The sequence below is a fragment of the Polypterus senegalus genome, chromosome 2 (genome assembly GCF_016835505.1).
Source record: "Polypterus senegalus isolate Bchr_013 chromosome 2, ASM1683550v1, whole genome shotgun sequence".
In the NCBI taxonomy this organism is placed as follows: Eukaryota; Metazoa; Chordata; class Cladistia; order Polypteriformes; family Polypteridae; genus Polypterus; species Polypterus senegalus.
In genome coordinates, this window is record NC_053155.1 from 117,511,798 (window position 1) to 117,539,252 (window position 27,455).

The 27,455-nt window shown below is 39.1% G+C and overlaps 1 protein-coding gene across 2 annotated transcripts in view; it reads right to left on the bottom strand.

Annotated features, from left to right (window-relative positions):
• The window catches only part of hlcs (holocarboxylase synthetase (biotin-(proprionyl-CoA-carboxylase (ATP-hydrolysing)) ligase)), a 228,623-nt gene that overhangs the window by 58,307 nt on the left and 142,861 nt on the right, over window positions 1-27,455 (bottom strand). The gene's annotated exons all lie outside the window — the stretch shown is intronic.

Consider the following 27,455-nt stretch of genomic DNA (forward strand, 5'->3'; position numbering starts at 1 on the left):
GTGAAGCATGGTGGTGGCAGCATCATGCTGTGGGGATGTTTTTCAGCAGCAGGAACTGGGAGACTAGTCAGGATAAAGGGAAAGATGACTGTAGCAATGTACAGAGACATCCTGGATGAAAACCTGCTCCAGAGTGCTCTTGACCTCAGACTGGGGCGACGGTTCATCTTTCAGCAGGACAACGACCCTAAGCACACAGACAAGATATCAAAGGAGTGGCTTCAGGACAACTCTGTGAATGTCCTTGAATGGCCCAGTCGGAGCGCAGACTTGAATCCGATCCGATCCGATGGAGAGATCTTAAAATGGCTGTGCACCAACGCTTCCCATCCAACCTGATGGAGCTTGAGAGGTGCTGCAAAGAGGAATGGGCGAAACTGGCCAAGGACAGGTGTGCCAAGCTTGTGGCATCATATTCAAAAAGATTTGAGGCTGTAATTGCTGCCAAAGGTGCATCGACAAAGTATTGAGCAAAGGCTGTGAATACTTATGTACATGTGATTTCTCAGTTTTTTTATTTTTAATAAATTTGCAAAACCTCAAGTAAACTTTTTCACGTTGTCATTATGGGGTGTTGTGTGTAGAATTCTGAGGAAAAAAATGAATTTAATCCATTTTGGAATAAGGCTGTAACATAACAAAATGTGGAAAAAGTGATGCGCTGTGAATACTTTCTGGATGCACTGTATTAGAGGAAAGCACAAGGGGCAGGTGGTATTATGGATTATGTGTGTCCGTGCAAGAGATTTTTTTTCTTTTTTTAGATAAAAAAAACTTTAAGGCTTATTTCCTGTTTAATCCCTAGTTGGGTCTTAAGCCTTCCAATTCCCTTGGACTTGCCTTGGGTGAGATCTATTTTGAGGGCTTTTTAAAAGCTTCACCCTATTGCTAATATGTGTAGACAGAATCATAACAACTGGGAAAACTCTTTGATAATTTGGGACTCTGAAAATTTTTCTGCACCTTTCTGCCACATTTCTCTTATTTCATTCCTGCTTGTCACACAAAAAATTAGTTGCCACACTATTGTCTGCATTGCTCAAAGCCTTCCACAAGTCATTGTGTTTGGTTTTAATGTAGCAACATGATCTCCCACCCTCTATCAACTTACCCTGGAATAATATCTTGACAAAACAACACAATCAAGTAAATATAGACTGCACTGGCAAAATATATTACATTTTATTTTTCCTAAAATGGCAGTAATGTCCAGGATCTGTAACAGATGCAACAGTAAGAACCAAAAATCAAATAAATAAAACACTACAGAACAAACACAGGGTGAGCCAAAGAGAAGTACCACATTTCAAACTTTAATTCTACAAAAACAAGATAGAATAAATGTCATTACAACACAAGAAAGGGTAAACAATATGGATTTTTTTCACTGCGTTTTAAAAATGATGCCTTCAAGGTGGTAGCCATCATTAGTGATACACTCTTCGAGAAGATTTCTGAATGCTCACATAACTCATTCAGCTACTTCAAGGATAATAGCAGCGATTTCGTGGCGAATAGGGTCCTTGAGGGCTTCAAGGTTTTGAGGTCTGTGTATGTATACCTTCGACATAAGATAATCCCCACAAAAAGAAATCGCAGAAGCATGTTTGCGCAGTGAACGTCTAGGAGAGTGTAAAATTAACGGCCTTACAGATTGGATGTTTTCAGGCATTTGTACAATCCGAGGACCACCTGGAGATTTTCTGTTCAATGTTGTACCCATCGGTTTAAATTTAGCCACCCACTGAAGAATTGTTTTCTGATTTGGGACTTCACTGTTAGGGGGAGTAATGATGGACTTGTTGGTTTTGAAGAATGTTCTGACAGCGAATGCATGGTGTGCAACAGACCAAGGCATGTTGCTGACTGAAAACTACCAGGGATTGCCTATCAAAGGACCCCCACCCCAACCCAATCGGCTGCCTCTACTTTGCGCAATGACAATGACAAATGGGGTACTTCATTTTGGCTCACCTTGTATCATAAATATTTTCTCCTGAATAAATCATTAACCAATAGGCGCAACAACTTGGGATCCCAGTTTGCAACCCCCAGGCAGACACGTGGTCCAGTTCCACCCTTTGGAAATGACCCTCTATCTGCCGCAGGCAGGTGTTGCATGTGCGACCACTTGGCCTGGTCCAGCCACTCGGGTCCCCAGCAATGAGGATCTTACGAGCCGGATCACCCTCAGGGAAACATGTCACATGGCCGTAATACCGTAAGTGACACTCCCTCACAATGCAGGTACACAAAGTCAAACCAACAGTACTCAAGGATCTTCCGGAGAGAAACAGTACCAAAGGAGACCAGTCTTCATCTCAGGTCACTGGATAGCGTCCATGTCTCACAACCATATAGCAAGACATAAAGAACCAGGGGCCTCATGCATTAATGGTGCATACGCACAGAAATGTTGCGTAAGAACTTTTCCACGTTTAAATAGCGATGTAGAAAACCTACACTTGCTGTAAAGCCACGCACTTTTCCACGGTACCTCAAACCTTGTCGTACGCAAGTTCTCCGCTCAGTTTTGCAGACTGGCAGCACCCAGCGTCAAAGCAGTGCTACTGTTCCTGTGTGGTTACACCTTATTTTCCTGACGTGGCATTATAAATACATTGAAACTAACCGCATATTGTTTATTAGTGTAACGCATCTGATTGTAATTAACTTGTAACAATATAATGGTCCAGGGAATAGCCGTAATATTTCAAATACCATAACTGCTTTAGCGTTGTTACTCTCACTGCACCTTCTTCTTCTTCTTCTTTCAGCTCTTCCCATTAGGAGTTGCCACAGCAGATCATCTTTTTCCGTATTACTCTCACTGCACCACTCGGAGTATTTATATCACTGTATCTGAGTGTGAATCACAGCAGCAGCTGATCGGAAAGAGAATTATCGGTATACAGCTTCAAGGACACACTGTCTCAGCCACTGCAAAACGTTTTAAAGCCTTTCCTGTACAGACCTCGTGGTTCAGAAACAGTTATATCCCAAGAACTTTAAATGCACTTAATCAATTGCTCCTTGTAGAACTGTTTGTACTTATAAGTACAATCACCCAACTGTAAACTTGCACTACAGTTATATCGCACAACCTGAGCCACTTTATAAAGCGCGTATTTACATATGATGACAATATCATTTTTAAGGTGAAATACAGCACAATATGTTTATTATACTATACAGATAAAACTTTAACTTCATTTAAATAATCTATATTCTTCACTGGGAGTGTCGTGAAGGATAGAATAATTAAACATGTACTACGAAGATATTTCAATGTTCCTTAAACATTTTGAAGAATCGGCGCTCTAAGCTTACAGATGGCTTAACTTCTATTACAGAGCTGATTGTGTGGTGATTGGGTATTTGGGGAAAGAAAAGCAAGGACTGCATTGGCGGCTACGCCAATATATATTGAATATAAAACAGAAAGAGAAAATAACACAGCTAAAAACGCAGTGACAAATTTCGGCAAAAGTTAAATGCTTGTGTCATGAGCATGAGGCGGCTATGCAGTGTTGGCAATGTACATGGCCATCCACCGTGCATAAGCTACCATACTGACATTGGCGGGCGAAGGAGCCACCGATTCTTCCTCTGCCCAGTGCCACCACAAGCCTAGAGCCGCCCCTGAGTACTGCTGCAATAAATTATTTCATCGAAGGTCCCACACAATCACTGCACCGTGAAACTCATATTTAATAACGTGCTTTAACTCCTATCATCATAAAAATGAGATCACGTATATATCTCAGTACAGTGGAACCTCGGTATATGTCCTTAATCCGTTCCAGACCCTTTGACTTATACCAAACAAATTTTTCCCATAAGAAATAATGGGAAAATGATTAATCCGTTCCCATGAAAAAAAATCCTATTGCTATTGGCATATTATACATTGATGGGGTTGTATAAAATAATTTAAACACTGCTAAATACTAAAATACATAAATACAAAAGCAATTAGATGAAATAAATGAAAATTTTACCTCACTTTACTTTTTAATAACATCTTTGTTTTTCACAATCGTAGATACCGTCGTTCTCGGCAAATGGTATGCAACAGCCATGTCCCGGATACGCATGCCACCTTCATACTTTTCAACAATCAATTTAAATTTACATGAAAAAAACACAAAATCACGTTGTGACGATGCAGGTTTGCTGTATGCTCCCATCTGCTGCCGGGGAGCCCTTGAATTTTACACCGTCGGTAATGTGCCTCGCTGCTAACCTAATCGGTAACAACAAAGCAAGGGGATGGTGAAAAAGTGCAAAGTGCTTTTACTAAAACAATTAACAAAACAAGGTGTTAAATTAAAGTGCAGTCTCCAAAGTTCCAATAAATAATCCATAAAATCAGAAGTGAAACGTGGAGGTTAAAAACAATAGAAAAAAGTCTTCTTAAAAACAATGAAGTTAAAAGCAGGAAGCATTCTTTAAAAAAAAAAAAAACAAGAAGCCCGGTGCCTGCTTCCCAACTGGGGAGTTGCCCTACTTGCAGCTGACCTTCGGACTGCCTGCTTCAGCCACTTCATTCATGCGCGCGCGCTCTCGCTCGCTCTCTCTCTCTCGTCCGTTCTTTCTTTTTACTCCCCTTCAAGCCAACTCGCGCTTCTGTTTATCAAGATAAGCAGCCCCAGTAGCAATCATGAATGCGGACGGTCCCTCACAAGTGTACTTTGGTGAGAAACGCCCACATCGCTAATCACCCTGACAACCTTCAGCCACATAACCACCACGCCTCACCCAAGCTGCGAGCGCGGTGATTATTTATTTTAAAGCTGGACTTTGACAGGAGCTGTGGACCCACTATATCACACACGTGAAAGTTCACAGAGAGTTATAGAGCGGGTTGTTCACTGAAAGCTAGCAACTGGCGCACTAATGCTCGTGGGCAGTCGTGGCTTTGTCTCGAGAGAGGTGAACAAGGTTAGCACGCGAGTCATATTCCAAGCAAAATTTTTTGTGTCCAAACAGGACGTATACCAAGTTGGACTTATTCCAAAGCAGACGTATACCGAGGTACCACTGTATTTTAGTTATTCAGAGAGCTGTAATATCATGAATGTAATGGATTCTGTGTCCAGTTGGAGGAAGAGAGACGGTTTAAGAAGCAAGTAGTGATTCACACACATAGAGCACATAGAAGATCAAATACAAAACAAAGCATTTAACGTGCTACTTTAATTACGAATTGATTTGAGAAACTGGTTAATTAAACGATTTTAAGATGAAGTTTATGATGTTCTACTTTAATGACAAAATAAACTACTTGATTAAAGTGGAAATGTCGAGATTGAAGTTGACATTTCGTGCTTTTTCCCCACTGTGTGCCTTTTTTTCTCTGTACCCTAATAAGCTTTCATATGACACTCAGACGGTGGGCTATGACTCGCTTCTACGGCAACTTTGATGTGACTTATTTTTATTTCCGGCACTGTGCGATTTTATGAACGTGAGCTTTCAAGTTTCTCCAACACGCTATGTCACTTGATCAACTTCCTTTTGTTGATTATACCACAGTTTAAATCAACAAATAGTATGTTTTCCTTTGCCTCCACTTGGTATTCGCTGAAATTCTTATATTTTCCGCCATGCTTTTCCCATTGTCTTTTCACAGAAGGCTGAGCTTAAGGGCGATTTATATTCATTTGCATATTCAAAGAGGCGTAATTCTGGGAGGAGTTGGTGCGTTACATAAAGTGCATGCACAAGCGTTACTTTTCACGCGGATCGGGATTTATGTAGCGGAAGAACGTGGAAGTTGGAGTACGCACAGATTACTGCATCTGGATTTTTCTGTGCGTAAGCACATTTCGGCTTTTGTGCTTACACCATGTTATAGTGCGAGTTCTACGCACGGTGTTATACATGAGGCCCCAGGACTGTAAAGACTTGGACCTTTGTCCTTTTGCATAGATATAGGAAGTGCCACACACCCCTTTCCAGCGACCTCATGACCTCCCATGCTCTCCCAATCTGTCTACTGACTTCATAGGACGAGTCACCAGAGACATGAATGTCACTGCCAAGGTAAGTAAACCTCTTGTCAAAGTCGACACTCTCTCCGCAAACAGACACAGTGCTGATGGCTGTGCCCAAAAGGTCATTAAAGGCCTGGATCTTGTTTTTTATCCATGACACTCGCAAGCCCAGACACTAAGACTCCTCACTCAGTCTCTCCAGCGCCCTAATCAGAGCCTCCATTGACTCCGTGAAGATCACAGGATCAACAGCAATGTCAAGATCCGTGAATCTTTCTTCACCAACAGATGACCCACAGCAGCTGGACCCCACGATCTTGCCCAAAACCCAGTCGATACAAGCACTGAACGGAGTAGGAGTGAGAACACACCCCTGACGAACCCCAGAATCAACTAGGAAAAACGCAGAGGTTCTGTCTCCACTCTGCACAGCACTCACAGTACTAGAGTACAGGCCGACTATGATACCCAGCAACCTCAAAGGGATCCCATGAACCCTCAGAATGTCCCACAGGGCAGCTCAATCAACTGAGTCGAACGCTTTGCAAAAATCTACAAAGACTGCATATCTGCCGATATTCAAGTTTGTGCTACATGAGAAACCTCAGTGACAGGATGCGGTTGATGGTAGACTTCTTAGGCGTAAAACCAGACTGTTCCGGTCGCTGGTAGGTGAGCAAGTGATCATGGATCCTATTGAGGACGACCCTAGCAAGGACCTTACCCGGCACAGAGAGCAGTGTTATCCCCCTGTAGTTGCTGCAATCCAGGCAATCACCCTTTCCTTTCTAGATAGGGACAACAAGTCCCGTTATCTAGTCAGTTGGGATGATTCCAGTATCCCAAATGGAAGCAAAGATTGCTTGCAATACCAGTAGGACAGCCTTACCACCAGCCTGGAGAAGTTCATCCCAGATACCACAGATCCCTGCAGCCTTTCCCCCACTCAGCTGGTTCACCACCTGTGCAATCTCAGTGAGATTGGGTGGTTCACAGCTAATTGGAGGATCAGCCTCAAGAACAACAGAGATATCCAACGTCCTAGCTGGAGGATCAGCTTTGAACAACTGCTCAAAGTAGCCAGCCCAGCGGGTCACAACTGCAGTGTCATCCGTAAGGAACGTTCCATCAGCTGCCCTGACTGCAAATCTCTGAGGAACAGATTTAGATGTGCATAATGCTTTGATTCCTCTGTAAGCAGGATGTGGGTCGCTAGACCACAGATGGTGTGTCACTTGCTTAAAGATTCCTCTAACAAACACCTCTTTATCTGCCCTCAGAGCCCTTGCAGCCGTCCCTTTAAGTTCCCAGTACAGACCACAGTTGACATTGAGCCGTGTGTTGCAACTCCTCTCGATATCCAGGGTGCCCCGCGAGATGAAACTCCTCCTTCTGGGAACACTGGTAACACCAACAAATACCTCAGCAACCTTCAGGGTCTTGTCACAGAAAGTCTCCCACATCACATTAGGATTGGCTGTCGTACCCAAATCTGCAAGTTCCTCGTACAAACTGCATGCAAACTCATTAGAAACAGCCTGGTCTTGGAGTCTGGCCAAGTCCAGGCTCATTTTCCTAGTAGATGGTAGCCTACTGGACCTAAGCTGGATCCCAAGAGTAGCAACAACAAGTCTGTGGTCAGAATTCACAAACTTCTGTAGACCCTGTAGTTTTGCAAGAGCCTCCAGCATCTGCTCACGAGGATGTGATCGATCTCCTTTACCGCATCACCAGTTTTGGAGTACCAAGTCCAACAATGCGGTTGCACTGGAACCAGGATCCAGAGATTTGCAGCCTCTGACCTTTTGGAAAGTCAAGGAACATGGAGAAACTTTCACCACAGTCACCAGACTCATGGGGACCGAGACAATCCTCATTGCCAGCCCTGTGAGTGCCTGTGGCTGCATTTGTCACCCATGACCAGAGGAGTGTCACCCCGCGGGCACCCATCAACCACCAAGCGAAGCTGCGAATAAAATGTCTCCCTTGCCGAGACATCACTCAACGCAGTCGGAGCATACACTGACACAACAGACAAGGCACCCAGTGAGTGCCGTCAATATGAGTCTCATATTACGCTCGTTGAAAGAGGCGATATTGGACACCATCGGAAGAAGCCAATCCGCTAGAGCAACAGCTACTCCCACAGTATGACAGCCATCAGACCGACCAGACCAATAAAAGGTGCATCCACATACAGAGATCTGGCCAGTCCGCGGTCTGCACACCTCAGAGAGTGCCACCACTGAAATCCAGAGTTTATGGAGCTCCTCCGACAGCAGAGGAAGATGATCATCTTGCTGGAGAGACAAGATGTTCCATGAGCCCACCCGTATGGGCTGCCTCAAATTGGCAACACCTCAGCACCACACCAGTTCCGATCCCCAACAGACCTGACCCGATTGCCTCTACAACGGTTTTGACTCTTCTGGGGTTGGGGCTCCCAAGGGCTCTCCCGCATCCCCTTCATAATGCAAGCAGTCGCCCATAGCAGAGCTACACCCGCGGAGAGCAAAAAGGAGTCTTTTCTGTTGTCTTAGAGCTGTGTTTTTAACAGTGCCTTGAGTGCCAATCCTGCCACCATCCCCCATGACTTCCCTGCAAGTCGGAGGACTGCTTGCAGGACCGGATGCAGTTTAACGTCACACCCAGGACAGTAGGGAGTAGAATGTTAAGAAAAATAATCATAAACCTGGACACTGAATATACTGAATTGCTATCTCTTATATACATCATGTGATTTGAAAGTTATGGGGTAGAAACAGATGCTGTTGCTACACATACTGAATGACCGTGGTCAGTAAAATAGAACTGAAAGTGAATTTAGCTTAAAACAGGGTGGGAAGAGTCAGGTGTTTACAACTGAAAACTACAAGGGATCACCTATCAATGGAAACACCACCCCACACACAACGCACTTAAAAAGATTTAATCAAAGGACTGGAGCTTGAAAGACTATGAGATACATAGGCATCAAATAAAGAGAAAAGAGGATGAATGAGTAGAAGACTAGCTGCAGTCAAAACAGTGAACAGAATATGGTTGTGAAGAGGAGTTTCACAACACAGGAACAAGTAATGCACAATGTTTGCTGATGAAGCAATTGTGCCACAAATCCATCAACATCCACCAGGATAGTAATTGTGAAAAGAAGTATGCTACAATGTAATGTCAGAGGTACTGCTTCTATATTTTGATGAAGCGTATGTCAGAGAATGACCTGTCACAGATGTAGTGTATGTACTGCCAAAGATAGCAGTCATTCATACACCAACATCTCTTAGTGCAGGATAACCATCCCTGAAGAGCAGTTTGAAGAATTCCACACCACTCTCTGAGCATTAAATAAGAAATTGACATGCCTCACACAGTTCCATGTGATATTTTGTTTCTTCAGCTGTAACATCATATTAAATTTGAAGCCTAAAGTTTGACTCCATTCCCTTAATGTTTCAGGAATTGCAATTTGTTTCTGAATGTTGATATGAGGACTATACAGCTGTCAGTATAATAGTTCCAAAGACAAAGTTTAGATTCTCAGACTTGATGCTGTCTATGTGGATTTTGCATTTTGTTCCCATCTCCATTGGGTTTCTTCTTACACTCCGATTTCCTCTTATATCCCAAAATATGAATATCCTTGATTAACAGGAGTTGCAATATTTGTGAATGTACCCTGTGATGGATTTCTATCAAAATTATTTACTATTCAATTTGATGGAACCAGAATGTGCTTAATCTCACAATTCTATCCCAGACTAAGTAAGTTACAAATATAAAAAAATAGTAAAGGAGCCCAAAGGCATGGAAAAAGGTCCCTATCAACAGCAAAGATGAAAATTGTTCACCATTAAGCAAAAGGTCAACTGAAAACAAGATGTCATTGATGACTTCAGTTGTCAAAGCAGATATGTGGTAGCTCAGTAGCCTATGAGTTACCACCTTCAGATATCTTTCAGATAATTGTGTAAACATGATACAGATGGGGTCATGGAAATGGCCAAATACAAGCACAGCAGTGGTACACTGGTATGTTGGCCTAACTACTTCAGCTAACTAAATAGGTGTTTGGCAGCTTGCCAGCACCACCTTGAGAGCATTCAGTCATCAGGTTTTTTGCTTAAAAAAATCACTGGCAATTTGCTGGCCTTCACATGCTACAGAAGTCCCCATATGTGAGTTCTGTCCTTCTCATTTTGTTTTACGCAAATTAATTTCCAGTTGTTGTGTTTGGAGAACTTTCAGGTTGCTGTTGACTTGCTGCTTGATAGGCACAAAAAGAGAATAAAGCATTGGATTCAACATACAGCATTATGGGATGCAAGAAACTCAGAGACGTGTTGACTCTTCTATGACAAAACTGTATACGTACTTAATTACTGTGTAAATTTATCCATTTTAGTGATTCTGGAAGCATTTCATAACTGGCTTTGCTTCTTTTACATTGCCACATAAAACTTGCTGTATGACTTGAACAAAGTGCTGCATACCATGGGATGGATAAAAAAAAAAACCACAGTAAGCAGGTTGTTTGAGCTAGACAAATAGCTACTTGTATAAGGCAAGCACATCCTCAAAATGTATTTTGTGGTGGAGGAAGAAGAGGGTTGTGGATAATTTCAGGTTCACTGTTTTCAGAAAACAATATGTTACTGATGCCATGCCCAAGGGTGGTTTCTTCCATGCACTTTAACACAGTCACATAATACTGAATAGTAAGTCAGAGGGTTACTGGCTCCCAACAGAAACAATAATGAAATATTGTTTAAAAAAATAATAATTGTGGAGCTTTACTGTTCTTTCAACAAAATGTCATCATGTGAATGAATATGGGTGTTCAAAACACAACTTAGATGGTGTGTTTATTGTTGCCTTGTACTGAAGAATCTATCCAATAGAATAAAAGACTGCATTATTTTGTAATTTTTTTGTTTTACAAATACATGTATTGCTTGTTGTTTGTATTACTGTGCAACCAATTTTCTTTTCAAGACAGTTATGAAGATATTGAGAATGCATGTACAAGACAATCCGGAGCTATAAACCTATACTGTAATAGCAACAATGGACACCATTTAATTCTAGGACATGGACAGAATGCACGCAGTCACTCATAGCAATCAACCACTACACTCTACAAAAAACCTATGACCCAGGTATAATTTAAATATAGTACCATAAAGAAAATTACATTTAAAACTAATCATGTAAACTATATATATATAAAGATTTTTATTCTGTATTGGCAACAATCTCCATCTACTTTACACTGAAGATAAAAGTACATGCAAGGGCAATGTTATCAGATTCAAGGAAGTAAAATATTTGTGAATTAGACAATAAATTTATGAAATAATGCAATCATAATTGAAAACTAATGCAGTTAACAAAACTGTTCTGAGTGTCAAGAACTGGCTTCTGTTGTACAATGGGGAAAAAATCCAACCTTCAAAAAGAACTATGGTAAGACTACTCCTAATAAGCTTGTGCATAGTATCACATTGGGTTTCCAATGGATGTACAGTAGCAAGAAAAAGTATGCAAACCCTTTCGAAATAACATTTATGTATAAAGTTGTCTTAAAATATGATCTAGCTATAATAATGAGCAAACACAGTCTGGCTTAACTAACAACACACTTATTATTTTACTTTTCTTGTACATATTGAATACATCATTCAAATATTCACAATTTAGGTTGGAAAAAATATGTGAACCTCTAGGCTGATGACTTCACAAAAAGCTAACTGCAGTCAGGAACTCAATCAATGAAATTAGATAGGAGATGTGGTTTAGAGCTACTCTAAACCATAAAAAGACTCATATTGAGTTTGTTTACAAAAAGTATGTGCTGATGTGAAGTAATCCTTGCAAAAAGAGACCTCAGAAGATCTACAATTAAGTAACTAATATAATTTTGTATAAATCTAAAAAGAGAGGCAAAGTCATTTTAAAGGATTAAGATATTCTCCAGTCCACAGTTAGATTAACTGTGTATAAATGGAGATGATTTAGCACAGTGGCTACTCCTCCTAGAAGTGGGTGCCCTGGCCAAGACAACTCGAAAGTTAAAAATGATTCCCAGAATAACAGTAAAAGGCTTGAAGGAATCACTGGAACAGGATAAAATCTCTGTTCATGTGTTTACCATACATAAAACATTGAACATGTATGGTGTCCATGGCAGGACACCAAGGAAGAAGCTGCTGTTTTCCACTAAAAACTTTCCATGACTGAAGTTTTCAAATACCACTTTGACATTCCTCTACGCTATTGGGAATGTGTTTGAAATGATTACACTAGAGCTGAGCTGTTTGAGAAGAATGTGCGGCAGTATGTAACACATACAAAATGGGCACCACATACCCACATAAAATCATAACAACGATGAGCTACAGTAGCAGAAGCATCATGATTTTGGGCTGCTTTGCTGGCCTGGACAGCCTGCCATCATCGAAGGTAGGGGTGTGCAATATTACCAAAAAAATATTTCACAATTTTTTCTGGGACTTTAACCATAATGATAATTATACAATATTTTGCATTCTTTAAAGACGTGTTTGTAAAAATCTTACTGATTTAGCATGATCTTGGTAATTGGATATTAATTGTAGCCTAGTAATGAGATTAATGGAAACAACAGTTAAAAACTAAAGTAAAATAACACAAAAACACTAAAATCACCAGTCAAAGTAATACTGAGATCAAACAGTGCAAGTGTGAGTAAATCATTTCAAAGTGGCCTACAGGATTTAAACAAAAAATTGCTCTGACCAACAAAAATATTATAATGATTGTATTTTAAACAGACACTTACCCTTAATGTAAACAAGATATGAATCAAAACAGAATAATACACTAATCATAATTGAAATACAGGGCATGAACATTACAGTCTGGATAAACAAACTGCTCTACTGTAATTTGAAATGTACAGCATACAAGCAAGAACAAAAATCTAACATACCTGTACTGTACAATAGCGTAAAATTCAAAGTTCTGCCAAATACTGCAGAGAAAAAAAAACTACAGCATCTGTAAGCAAGTTATGTCATATATTGCACAAAGATACAAAACGCCCAAACCTGTAACATTTTTAAACATATTACCAACTTCAAGTTCTGTCCAACATTGCGCAAAGATATATATATATATATATATATATATATATATATATATATATAAAAAAAAAAATTCTACTGAGGAAACATTTAATTTTTTGACAGGAACACCAGACAGTCCACATCATCTGGCTTCAAAGCAGCACAGTTACATGTTACAACATTTTCTCCAGTGCCGAAAGCCCTCTCAGAAGGGATGGTTGAAGCAGGGATGAACAGGTACTTTTTTGGAAGTATCCCCAATTTGGGGAAATACACAATGTGATTTATACCACTCAAGTGGATTTACATCAGAGTCCACCTGAGGTATCATCAAGTAGCTTTTGATCTCTTTTTCAAATGCAGTGTGCATAGAATCACCTTCTCTCAATCCCTGCTTTTTTTTTTTTTTTTAATAGCTGCTAAACAACTTTTTTTTTGCTCCCTCCATTGTTAGTACCTGCTTCACCTTCTGCAATCACAGGGGGAGATGGAGAAGGGCAAGGAGGTGGGGATCTTTACAAGTGTTTTAAATAATGAAAGAGAAAAATGTGATTTGGAATTAGCGCTATTGTTTCAGCACTGTCATTTGCTGTAATGTAACAACAATTACCTTTTTATACTATGTAACATAATATAGCATAAAGGACAAATGACAAAGTATGCATGCACTGTAATTCACTGCTCATGAGAAGCTGTTGCTTTTATATTTATAAAATTAACTATTTGAAATAACAATTAAAAAAATAATCTATATTTATTGACAGAATCTCATATTGGAGAGATAAAATATTTAGCGCGCACACACACACCCAGCTAGGCAATTTACGATTGCCTAATCTGCATATTTTTGAAATGTGGAAGAAAACCGAATTAAATGAAGAAAACCTATGATGGTATCATCCTGAGGACAGAGTTACAAGCACACACCATAGCACAAGGCTTGTGCATACCTGCATGTTTTTCTAGGGATCTTTGAGACATTTGTCAAATTTTTATGACTCATTTTTACACTGATTTGGAAGGTAAAGTAAACTTTTTTTTCCTTTTAAGGCTTTGTCTGCCATCCTTGGAGTCAACAGAGCTTTAAAAATTTTCGACACTGACAGATACAAACAATGGAAGTTTTAAGCAATTTCTATTCACATGGCAAAATGGCATTTTAAAATCAATTTATATTATGCTAAACTGGCCTAAATAAAGTGCTCTGATGTACTGGTGCCCTATCCATATTTTGTTTACATTTGGCCTCCACCTGATGCTGCAATCTTTGGATTTAGCATCCACAACCTTGAACCAGATTAAGAAGGTTCAGAATGGGTGGTATGGCATAAATCAGGCTTGAATGTTATTAAGACCAAAGTATCTCAATAAATCTAATGCTGCAACCCATTTTTTCCTATGTAAGTGTCTTTGCAAACTGTTGGGAGGGTACGGCAAAGGGGATTTTCCCTCTTAGTGCATTAAGCACAATTGTCAGGAATTGACCCCCCTTGGTGAATTGAGTGCAATCATTAGAACAAGGTGGGGATCGGCTACCATTATAAACAATAGAAACTTGTGACATTGCAACTTGCTTAATAAATCCATAATGCCTTTCAACAAAATCTGCCTTTTATAGGTGGGAGTTGTTTTATTTTTTTGTGTTTTGCCATTTTTTTGCTGTTTATTTATTTGTATATTTATTTTTCCTTTGCTTTCAGAGTAATTAATTTGAAGTAAATGGTTGTATCTGGTATCTTATAAAGTGTTTGATCTGTTGCATGACACTGTAATGTCTTGGAAAATATAAACTTAGAAAAGTAAAAATTAATATGCGTTCACCAGAGCTTTATTAAAAGTCTATTTTTTTTGTCACATGGACATTTGTGCTCAGTTTATTGTAATGAGTATAGTCCTAACATAATAAGCTTTTGAAGAAACTTTGCAAATTACTGTACAGTATGTTACATACACTTCATATACATTTAATAAAAAAATCTCCAATAGCATCTAATAGCCAGTTGGTGTTGATATCAGGGCCACACTCAGTATATGTATGGGGGTTTCTGATAAAGATGATAAAGGATCTCCTGATTTGTTCTGTGGCATTAAAGTGATGAGGTCTCACTCTAGCCTTCTTTTCAAACTCGTGGAGGACCAGGCAAGACAATCCACCAGATGCTGGCTGGGAGCTCTCTCCAGTGGTGCAGTACAGTTGATAGGGGCATACATCTGTATTCTCTTCCACTACATGCAACAGGCACTATCATGTCACTGGCTCTGACACTTCAGCAGCTCTTAAGAGGTCTTTTCCTTTGCTAGGCACTCCTTCTCTTCCGTTTGCTTTTGGACATGGTGCTCTATACTTTAAGAAGCCCCATCAGTATTAATAAAACACAGGATATTTAAAATATGAAAAATCACAACTTCCAGCAGATCAAGGCATATGCACTAATTTTCATTAACGAACATACCATTATTTATAATATACAATGTACTAATGACACACTTGTTTTCTATATCTATACAAATTCAAACACTACAGCAGTATCTACTGAAGAGCTTAATACATCTTTCTAATGAAATTAGTCATGTATTGTTCAGTTACTGTAGACAACTTCATTATATGTTCCTAATGGCAGTGAATGACAAACAAAAAACTAAAATGCAGCACTTTTTACCTGGCATTCAGTCATGTGTTAAGTAGTATAAAAAGATCTGGGAGGGAGCAGCACAAAGCTTCAGTTTAAATTAAACCAGCCTTAATTCATAATACAGTTATTTAGGGAATGTTCACAAGCAAATTAATGCAACACTAAATTAAACAAAATCATCTAATGCAATTTTAGTTCTCCATTTATTTCATATGACATAGCAGATTTACTGTAACCTCTTAAAGAAAATCTTTTGCTTCTTTGAACTTATTACCAATTGCCTTTCCCCCAAAGCAAAGTTTTGAATTATTTCTTTCCATATGACCTATTAATGCTTTGCTAAAATGCTATAGTTTCACAAGAAGGGTACTGTTCAATTTTCTTTCAAAGTTTGTGTGCTCTAGCTCTGAAATTACAGTATTAGCATTATCATTTAATTAAGTTCACAAATATTTTACTAATTACATTGAAATAATGAAAAAATAGCACAAACACAAATACTTTTCCATTATATCATTGTTCCTCAATATCTCTTAGTTTAGATATTACCCTTGAAATGTGACAACTGTTCATTGTTTACTGGACATCTGCTGATCTCTTAAGCACTCATTTGATGTATAACATCAACCTGCTCCTGGTACATTCTTGTCCTTGCTGTTCACTTCACTTTTGTCTGGTTTCCTGATATGCCTGAACAGGCTTCTGACATGTATCAACCCTTTTATACATCTAAGACGGCAAAACACTATCCTAAATAACTATGTGACCCGTATAAGACTAATGACTGCAAAGAGAACCGTAGCGCGTATGAGAAAATGAGGGCAACCATTAAGAAGGATATCAGAGAGGCTAAAAGACAGTTGGAGAGGAATATAGCAGATAAGGCGAAAGAAGACCCCAAGAGATTCTTTCAGTATTTTAGTAGTAAAAGAACAGTTAAGGAGGAGGTCAAGTTCATCAGGAATAGTAAAGGGGAATTAAAAGATACAGACAATGAAATAGCAGATGCCCTAAACTTACATTTTTCTGAGGTGTTTACAAGTGAGCAAGTGGATAACCTGCCAGAGGTAAACACAACTACTAAGGAGGTACTGAGGGATTTGGAAATTGTAGAGGGAGAAGTGCTGCTCAGATTAAATAAGATAAAATCAAACAAATCACCAGGCCCAGATAATATTTATCCTCGTGTTCTTAAGGAGGCTAGTGAGTACATATATAAACCCTTGACACATATTTTTAGGAAGTCACTGTGCACTGGAGAGATTCCAAAGGACTGGAAAATGGCAAATATCATCCCATTATATAAAAAGGGTGACAGGGCAGATCCAAGCAACTATAGGCCAGTAAGCTTAACAAGCATCACAGGAAAATTAATGGAAGGAATTATTAAGGATAAGATTGAGCAACACATGACAAGGACAGGAGTTATTCTGAACAGTCAGCATGGGTTCAGAAGGGGGAGGTCGTGTTTTACTAACATGTTGGAATTCTATGAGGAGGCAACAAAAGGATACGATCAAAGTGGAGCTTATGATATTATTTATCTGGACTTTCAGAAAGCATTTGATAAGGTGCCACATGAGAGGTTGGGCATCAAGTTAAAAGAAGTGGGAATTCAGGGTGATGTTTTTAGATGGGTGCAGAATTGGCTCAGACACAGGAAGCAGAGGGTGATGGTGCGAGGAACCTCATCAGAACTGGCCGATGTTAAGAGTGGTGTTCCACAGGGGTCAGTGCTAGGGCCGCTGCTATTTTTAATATATATAAATGATTTAGATAGGAATATAAGTAACAAGCTGGTTAAGTTTGCAGATGATACCAAGATAGGTGGATTAGCAGATAATTTGGAATCCGTTATATCATTACAGAAGGACTTGGATAGCATACAGGCTTGGGCAGATTTGTGGCAGATGAAATTTAATGTCAGTAAATGTAAAGTATTACACATAGGAAGTAAAAATATTAGGTTTGAATACACAATGGGCGGTCGAAAAATCGAGAGTACACCTTATGAGAAGGATTTAGGAGTCATAGTGGACTCCAAGCTATCAACTTCCAAACAGTGTTCAGAAGCCATTAAGAAGGCTAACAGAATGTTAGGTTATATAGCACGATCTGTGGAGTACAAGTCCAAGGAGGTTATGCTCAACCTTTATAATGCACTGGTGAGGCCTCATCTTGAGTACTGTGTGCAGTTTTGGTCTCCAGGCTACAAAAGGACATAGCAGCACTAGTAAAGGTCCAGAGAAGAGCGACTAGGCTGATTCCAGGTCTACAGGGGTTGAATTATGAGGAAAGATTAAAAGAGCTGAGCCTTTACAGTTTAAGCAAAAGAAGATTAAGAGGTGACATGATTGAAGTGTTTAAAATTATGAAGGGAATTAGTACAGTGGATCGAGACTTGTATTTTAAAATGAGCTCATCAAGAACACGGGGACACAGTTGGAAACTTGTTAAGGGTAAATTTCGCACAAACATTAGGAAGTTTTTCTTTACACAAAGAACGATAGACACTTGGAATAAGTTACCAAGTAGTGTGGTAGACAGTAAGACATTAGGGACTTTCAAAACTCGACTTGATGTTTTCTTGGAGGAAGCAAGTGGATAGGACTGGCGAGCTTTGTTGGGCTGAATGGCCTGTTCTCGTCTAGATTGTTCTAATTCTAATTCTAATTCTAATTATTCTTCCACATCCCCATTTGGGACTTATTTAAGACCTACTAAAACTGTAACAACTAGCATCTAGAAAAAGGGAAAAATCTATGGTCAGCCAAATTCGGGAAAAATGAAAATCAGTGTAAACCATTAATACCTGAGACATCAGATAAACAATAATATGTCCTCTATAAATATGTGCCCATAACCTCATAACTTCTAAGCGTGAACAACTATTTAATTTCCTTCTTATCCAACAAACATTCAGATAATTTAATATCATTGTTGGTGGCAACACATACAGTACAAGTACTTAAATGAAAATTTCAAAATGTCTCTAGTTTATATTGCTAATGATGTATACAACAATACCCAGAGACAGAATCCTCATAAACACAACCATGCTTGCATCCTCATGTTCCCATCCACAAAGTTTCCCCAATTTACATCCAGCTGTGGTCTTAAATTATGCTATCACCGTTGTTGCATAAAGCAAACAGATATCTTGCTGAAAACAGGTGCCAGTTCTGCTTTCAAAAGATGTCTGCACTACTCTCATTAATGCAATTCATTGTATTATGTATTTAAATTTTGAGGATTGCACCCAAGCTTCTTATTGATATAAAAGTCTTCTGCCACAAACTGCAAACTCAACACTACATTTATAAGACATTCCATCGATGTTGTACCGAACTATTACTTTGTTTTGTTAACTTGTATATTACCTAGGCTCAAGAAGACACTGCATTAATTATTTGCCCTATATTGCCGCTAACTATTTCTGTCTATATGGCCACAAATATCCTATTTCCTGAAAAATCTGGTAACATTATCCCATAAACTTAATTTCCCTTACACCTTGTTCTACAAACTTTAAAAGGTTTGTACTATACCCTGTATCTGATTTAGTATGTTTTAATTCTAAACACCAAATACCATGCAATTAGTGTCCTAATATTTTATCTACAGTACAACCCCAATTCCAATGAAGTTGAAACGTTGTGTAAAACGTAAATAAAAACAGAATAAAATGATTTGCAAATCCTTTTCAACCAATATTTAATTGAATACACTACGAAGACAAGATAACTAATGTTCAAACTGATAAACTTTATTGTTGTTTTGCAAATCTTCACTCATTTTGAATTTGATGCCTGTAACACGTTCCAAAAAAGCTGGGACAGGGGTAGCAAAAGACGGGGAAAGTTGAGGAATGTTCAAAAAACACCTGTTTTGAAAATTCCACAGGTGAACAGGTTAATTGGAAACAGGTGTTTGTCATGATTGGGTATAAAAGGAGCATCCCCAAAAGCGGCAAGGCCGAATACCAACACTGGATGCCCGTGACCTTTGATCCCCCAGGCGGCACTGCATTAAAAACCGACATCATTCTGTAATGGATATTACCACTTGGGCTCAGGAATACTTCAGAAAACCATTGTCAGATAACACAGTTCATTGCTACATCTACAAGTACAAGTTAAAACTCTACCATGCAAAGCGAAAGCCATATATCAACAACACCCAGAAACGCCGCCGGCTTCTCTGGGTCCGAGCTCATCTGAGATGGATTGACGCAAAGTGGAAAAGTGTGCTGTGGTCTGACGAGTCCACATTTCAAATTGTTTTTGGAAATCCTCGACGTCATGTCCTCCGGGCCAAAGAGGAAAAGGACCATCCAGATTGTTATCAGCGCAAAGTTCAAAAGCCAGCATCTGTAATCGTATGGGGGTGTGTAAGTGCCGATGGCATGCGTAACCTGCACATCTGTGAAGGCACCATTAATGCTGAAAGGTATATACAGGTTTTGGAGCAACCTATGCTGCCATCCAAGCGATGTCTTTTTCAGGGATGTCCTCCTTATTTCAGCAGGACAATGCGGAGCCACAAACTGCATGTGTTACAACAGCGTGGCTTCGTAGTAAAAGAGTGCGGGTACTAGACTGGCCTGCCTGAAGTCCAGACCTGTCTCCCATTGAAAATGTGTGGCCTATTATGAAGCGCAAAATACGAAAACAGAGACACCGGACTGTTGAGCAACTGAAGTTGTACATCAAGCAAGAATGGAATTCCACCCACACAGCTTCAACAAATAGTGTCCTCAGTTCCCAAACGCTTATAGAGTGTTGTTAAAAGGAAAGGTCATATAACACATTGATAAACATGCCCCTGTACCAGCTTTTTTGGAACGTGTTGCAGGCATCAAATTCAAAATGAGTGAAGATTTGCAAAACAACAATAAAGTTCATCAGGCTGAACTTTCGATATTTTGTCTTTGTAGTGTATTCAATTGAATATAGGTTGAAAAGGATTTGCAAATCATTGAATTCTATTTTTATTTACGTTTTACACAACGTCCCAACTTCACTGGAATTGCGGTTGTAATCTGATGCAAAATTCATAATACATTAATATTAAAATGTGTTTCATGTTACTGTTTCAACTATTGTTTGTGGTATAGAGGGTTCATGGCTCAGGAAAAGTGGCCATTTTAATAAGTAAATAATTGGCTGCACTCGCGCTGGTGAAAGGAGCATTTGTGAGTGATCTGCTGTGAAGACACCTCATCTCAGGGTTGGTGCGCAGCGGTCAGCCAACTATGCGCAGGTGTAAACAGAGGAAGCAGGTGGATAGGAGTGGGACCCCAGGAAGAAGCGTGTGGCCACCAGTCAGGAGAGGGCTGAAGAGTTGCTCCTGTTGAACGTCCAAATAGCAGGAGTGACAACTATGCTCAGGAGTGTGCTATTGCTAGGAGAGGCCAACAAATCGGTAACGGTGAGATGACAGAGCGTGCTTTCACCAGGTGTAGCCTGGAGAGACAGTGGTAGATGCAAAGCAGGACCCGGTGGCTCCCTGCAGACACCACAAGATTGGTAACAGGGACACAAGCCAGGAGAAAAAGGTTGTCTGTGTTTGCTGGGGGACTTCTCGGGCTGTAAGCCGAAGAGGAGTCTGATATTTAAAGAGGCACCAAGGCTCACTGGAGAAAAACACAGTTTCCTGCCTTTTAACCTCATTTTAATGGATTTATTTATTGGCATTTTTACCTTCAATGGATTATATACAAGGTGAGCCAAAAAGAAGTACTACATTTCAAACGTTTATTCTACAAAAACTCTACAAGATAAAATAAACTGCATTACAACACAAGAAAGGGTATACAAAATAGATTTTTTTCATTGTGTTTTAAAAATGATGTCCGTTAAATTGGTGGCTATCATTAGCAATACACTCTATGAGACGATTTCTGAACGCTTGCATGACTTATTCAGCCTTTTGAAGAGGAATAGTGGTGATTTAATGGTGAATAGCATCATTGAGGGTTTCAAGTTTTTAAGGTTGGTGTATGTATACCCCCCCCCCCCAACAAGCTGAAGTGCATCCCGAAGTGCTATTGCAGTGTCTGTGGAAGACTGTTTGTCCATTGCCGGGGCAGGGCAACAGCAGGCTCACAGCGCTGCAGTGAAGCGCCTCAGAAGCGAATCCTCAAAGATCATGGTCGCGCTATAAGTCCCTGTCTTGGAACTCAAAAACATGAGGCTAAGTCTCAGTACTTTAGCAAAACCAGCTTTATTCAGCTTGAAACAGGAACAGCACGGTTATTTATTGTAGCGGGATCTACCACTCTCCTATACAGAGACACAGCAGCCAGGCAGGGTTGTGGCCAAGTAATCCTATTCCCTGCATTTACAATGTTCCTTGCATCAAACCCATCGAGATCTTTTCTGTTTGTTTTGGTGAAGAGCTATGAGCCTGCTGTTGCCCCAGCAATGGATAAACAGTACTTAACAAACGCAGTGATCACACTTTGGGACGCTCTTCGGCATGTTGTCCAGTTGGAAGGGGTCCCAAGAGAGTTTAGAAACCTCACATTTTCTTGAATGAGTGCAGCATTAATAGGAATGTTTCTTGAAGAACATCACTGAACCACATTAAAAATGCTTTTTTAACGTCTTCAAATGCTGCAGTTCGCATATGTTGGCAACCCGAGATTTTTCTTCTTCTTTTGCTCGGTCTTTCAAGAAAGTTGCAAGTGTTGATGGCGAATTTCAGAAATCACTGGCAATGTCTTTTTTCTTTTTGCCGGAATTGAGAGCCATAAAAATGTAAAGTTTTTTTTTCTAATATGAACTGTTATCGTTTTTTTCGTGTCTGCCGTTTCTATAGGAGGGTGACAATGAGTTAAATTCCAATGGATGTTTTTCAAATGTTGACGAGAAATAAGCAAAAGGTATCACTGAAAACCACAGAAAACAAACACAGCAAAAAAACAGTATGAAGAAAGTTCGAAGAAAGAAAAAAAAATTACAATGTTTCTGTTTGGGGGATCATTGTGCACAACTGAGCTGCGACGAAAGAACTACTGTAACTGCTCTGTAGATGATTCATTCAGGCATTTCAAGGTCTTCTCGACACTCCGTTGTAATGAAAGTATCTGCTGAATGTATTTCATAGTGACAAGATTTCTGTAGACTCGTGTCATATGGGAAAACTGTCGGGACCATAAAAATACTTCATCGTAATGAAAATTTTGTCGTAATGATATTCGTTATAACGGAATTTTACCTGTATCAACAAAGGGCAAAGAGAAACTTTTACAATAAGTGGCTCTTAGAACTAGACTGGCTTTTTTCTGCAAACATATAACTTATTAACGTAGATTAAAATGTCTTTAAGAAATCACTTATTATTTACTGAAAAAATAAGATTTTAAAAGAATAATCCCAATACTGGTTTCTACAGTACACAGTATACAAAACTGCACCCATGTCACTCTTACAACCACAAAATTAACTTTTAGGTATTGTTTTTACATAAATGTAAAATAATCATCTGCATGTTGAATGGAGCATGAGAAGTGTCCTCTGTTAAAGAAATTAAGTGTGTGTCTGTGTTTTTCTTCCTTTCAAAATAAATTATGCATTCATTCAGTTTTAGGCAGACATACCCTACTACTATATGTAATGCAAATAAACATAGTCCAAAAGATGACACATTAAAACTTGTTATATTTTTAACAAAAAAATACAATAGTCAAATTATATAATACAGACATAAGAATCTTCACTTTTAATATTATATCAATAAAAAACAAGCCAATGAAAGCAAGTATATTTTATTCTATGATATTCTGCCCTAAAATAATGATACATTTTCAAAGAATGATTTTAATTTAGACACCTTAATTTTGCTTAAAAAAGATAAGTAAACTTCAAAGAAAAAATTAAAGTAATGATGATCACTCATAGTTTAAAGAAATTGAGGTCTCCAAAAACATGCAAATGGCACATGTGTAACAGGAGACAGTGTATTCCTTGCATCTATCTTTACACCTGGTATTTCATGTGTTTTCATTTTACTTGTACATAGTTTATTTTATTTTTCCATCCTAAGTGCAACAGTTAAAAACTGACAGACCTTCCTTAGCAATCTCTGTTAGGCTAACAGTTGGGATGGGTAACACCCAGCCTTAATGTACTGCACCAAGGTTTCCCACAGCTGTATTCGGTGAGATAGACTGCAGTGAGACAGATTAATTGTGTCCAATTCTATCTATCTATCTATCTACAAAAAATGTATATTAAAATATTGCTCAAGTTCGAAATATTAATTTTCTGCTTTGAGGATAAAAACATAAGAATCAATGGTGACACCTGTTGGCCAAAAAGTATGCTACTGGATAACTATTTAAAACTCAGGTAAAATCAGAAAGTACTTTTTCAATCTTCTATCATAAAAAAAGCCTCTGCTCAGCATACACCAAACCAGCCCACACCCCCAGCCCCAAATCATGTGATTGGGGTTTTGAGTTAGAAATATTTTATGTGTGTTAGCATTAGGTGTATTACCCTAAACCAATATAATATTGTATGTAGAAAAATTAAACTTTTACCTGCTGATAAGCTCTGAGGATTTTACAACCTCTCCCCATGTCTTGAAGGTTTTTCAACAGGTACCATGTTTTTTTTCCCCATATTCCAAAGGAGTACTTGCTAGAGAAATACCATAAAATGAGTGTGGAGATGTGAATGTGATGTTGATGTGATTTCCCTGCAATGGACTGGCAATTCATTTTTAACCAGATTAGTCAAATTCAGAGTAGGAGGGTACCAGAGCCCATTTCAGTCACAGTAGGAAGGGACCTTTTCAAAATAATTGAATAATTTTCTAAATAAGCTGGTGTGGAATACATTATATTCCTGAAGTATCCTGCAGCTCCTTTTCAGAATTTTGTTTTGTGTCTTATTGATATGGCAACCTGAAATGGCCAGAGTAGACAGTTTTGCGAATCATATTAAACTACTTTCTCACCAAGTAATATTTATTTGGTATGAATCCTGCTATTGAACATGCTAATTAAGTACACATCGGGCCACTGTTAGTACATTACTGAGAAAATCATACTAACATAACTTTCTCTTAGTCACTCAAATTCATGTTTGTAGGGTGCTGAAGCCTCTCTCACTAGCACTGGGCATAAGGTATAACAGCCATGGACACAGTGCCAGTTTCTCACCATCTCCAAACTCAAATGACATCTACATATCCAATATCAGGGCTTGACGACATGGCCATAAATGTGATCATGATTTTTTTTTTAAATTTATTTACAAGAGTTTGGCTAGAAATACTAGTCTCTCTACTGCCTCAGACTTTAATGATGTTCTGTGGTTGAATAAATTATTGCCACAAGTGCTGAAAACATGCTTGGAAGAAGTGCTGGTATCAGGAGTGGTTTGGCCAGCAAACTAACTCTTTCTCTGAGAAAGAATATTTTCTGGATATTATATAGAAGTGGGTGATATGACCAAAAATTGCTATCATGATAAAAAATAATAATTGTACGTAGAGACTGCAACTGCAAAAAAGTCTCCCTAGTCCAGGACACGAGCCATACTGTGGGTTACAAAGTGGCACACAAACTGGCAGCGCATTTAGTGCTAGAATAAAAACAGGTCACTATTGTGTTAAAAAAAAAAAACCCACCTGGTACAGAGATTTATGTCAAAGGCAATGGGTAAGGATGGATGGCATATCTAAAGTCAATCAGGCCGTTAGGTGGCAGTCGCGAGATTTATTACATTACCTAACATATATGACAGACACATGCCTGGGAGTTTTATGTCCTTACACTGGAAGGCTATAATTCTGGAATGCAGTTGTCGCTAGGGGAGTTCTTCCACGACAACCCCAGGAACTTCCTTGCTCTTTTCTGAACTCAGAAGGGATAACTACTGTAAATTGCTATCAGAAGTAGTTCAAGATAAAGACTTAAAAGATCGTCTTGATCATGTGCTAGTTGAACTTAGGCAGGACAGTGGATACTGTACTTCAGATGACAGGAGGAAGAGATGTCCAAGAAGGAATACAGATGGAAGAAGTAGATGAGGGAGATATAAAATGCTTAATTTAGAGACTCCTTCACATATTTTTGTTCTTTTTCCCTTCAAACCTGTGTATTTTCCAGTACTGTTTCCTTTGTATCATAAAAAATTGTCTGTTTTATATATATATTGTGGTAGACGACTGGGGACCTTGCCCCACCGGAACGCCTGGAGAATGGAAGGATCAGGAGAGGGGCAGTATCTTCCCCGGGGTGCAAGAGGGCAGCACCCCTGGATTGCATGGGGGCCACGGAGCTTGGAAGCTCAACCCTGTGTGGAGCCGTGGCCACCACCTGTGAGCGCCTGGATGGTTCCAGAGCCACGGACTGCAGCACTTCTGCCACACCAGGAAGTGCTGCCGAACAGAAACCAGGTACACCTGGAGTGCTTTCGGGTGCCTATGCAGCACTTCTGCCATAGAAGGAAGTGCAGCAGTAACCCCATCAGGGAGCACCTGAGGCACATCTGGGTGCAGTATAAAAGAGGCCACCTCACTCCATTCGAGGAGCTGGAGTGGGGAAACAGCTTGCAAGAGTGAAGTGGAGGTGGGAATAACAAAGGAGAAGTAGAAAAGGACTATGAGTACTTTGGGAGTTTGTGCATTTGTGGTGTGCTCAGGACTGGAAGGCAAAATAAACGTGTGTGCTTTTGGGACTTCCTAGTCTGTGTTCCGGGCGTTTTCCACAGTTTTTTTTTTGATGATAATGATAATTTTCACTAGATGATAATGATAACTTCTCAGATATAAACAAAATCATTGGTTCTCAATATTCAGTGCTCAGAGCCCCTGCAAGCCATTATTCGTGGTTGTTTTTTTTACATCGACTCTGAAATTACATAACTGCTTATGCTATATATGTACTGAATGAAGCAAGAATTTATATTTGTTAAATGGGAAAAATATTTTTTTTCCTTTAAGATATTTTTGTTATTTTTTAATGTTTTGATTATTTTGGTAATTATTTACTACTAAGCACACAAGTGGGTCAACAATGAAATAGTTGCTCCTTTCAGAGTCACTTTTGGTGTCTCTACTGTTCAAAATTAATTGTCTATATTCAGATACAGAAAAAGTGAATTAAAACAACAAAGTAAGCATTTAAAGATAAAGAAAACACAAATATATCTTAAATTCTTTGTTTCTTAAAGTATAAATCACACTACTGAACATTTCTAAATGTAAAATTAAACCAAATTGCATCAGCTAATTAAACAATGAGACCAATTAAAGGTAACAATGATTGACTGATTAAGAAACTGGTTGGGGGAAAAACCTGCACCAATGGGGGCCCTGTAGACTGAACTTTGAGAACCACCGAACTAAACAGCACTTTGTGTACTACATAAAGATAATTTTACAACTAAAATATAATTTATGTGAAAACACAGACAATCAACACAATCAAAAGGATGCATTAAAGCTTTAATTTTATTTTGAATAAATAAATCAAAACTAATATCAATATAAAATGAGCCTTTTTCTCCACTCTCATTTTTCAGATACCTCATCAAGCCAGAAAACCTAAACATGAATTAGCTTACCTTATAATTACCCATTTAACCTTAATGGCAGCTATGTTGCTACCTAGAGTAGGTAGTTAAGATAAGTATGTACAATATATTAGCCCTTCACTAGTTTCACTGTGTGCATGACTGAAGGAAAGGGTTGCCTTCTCACAG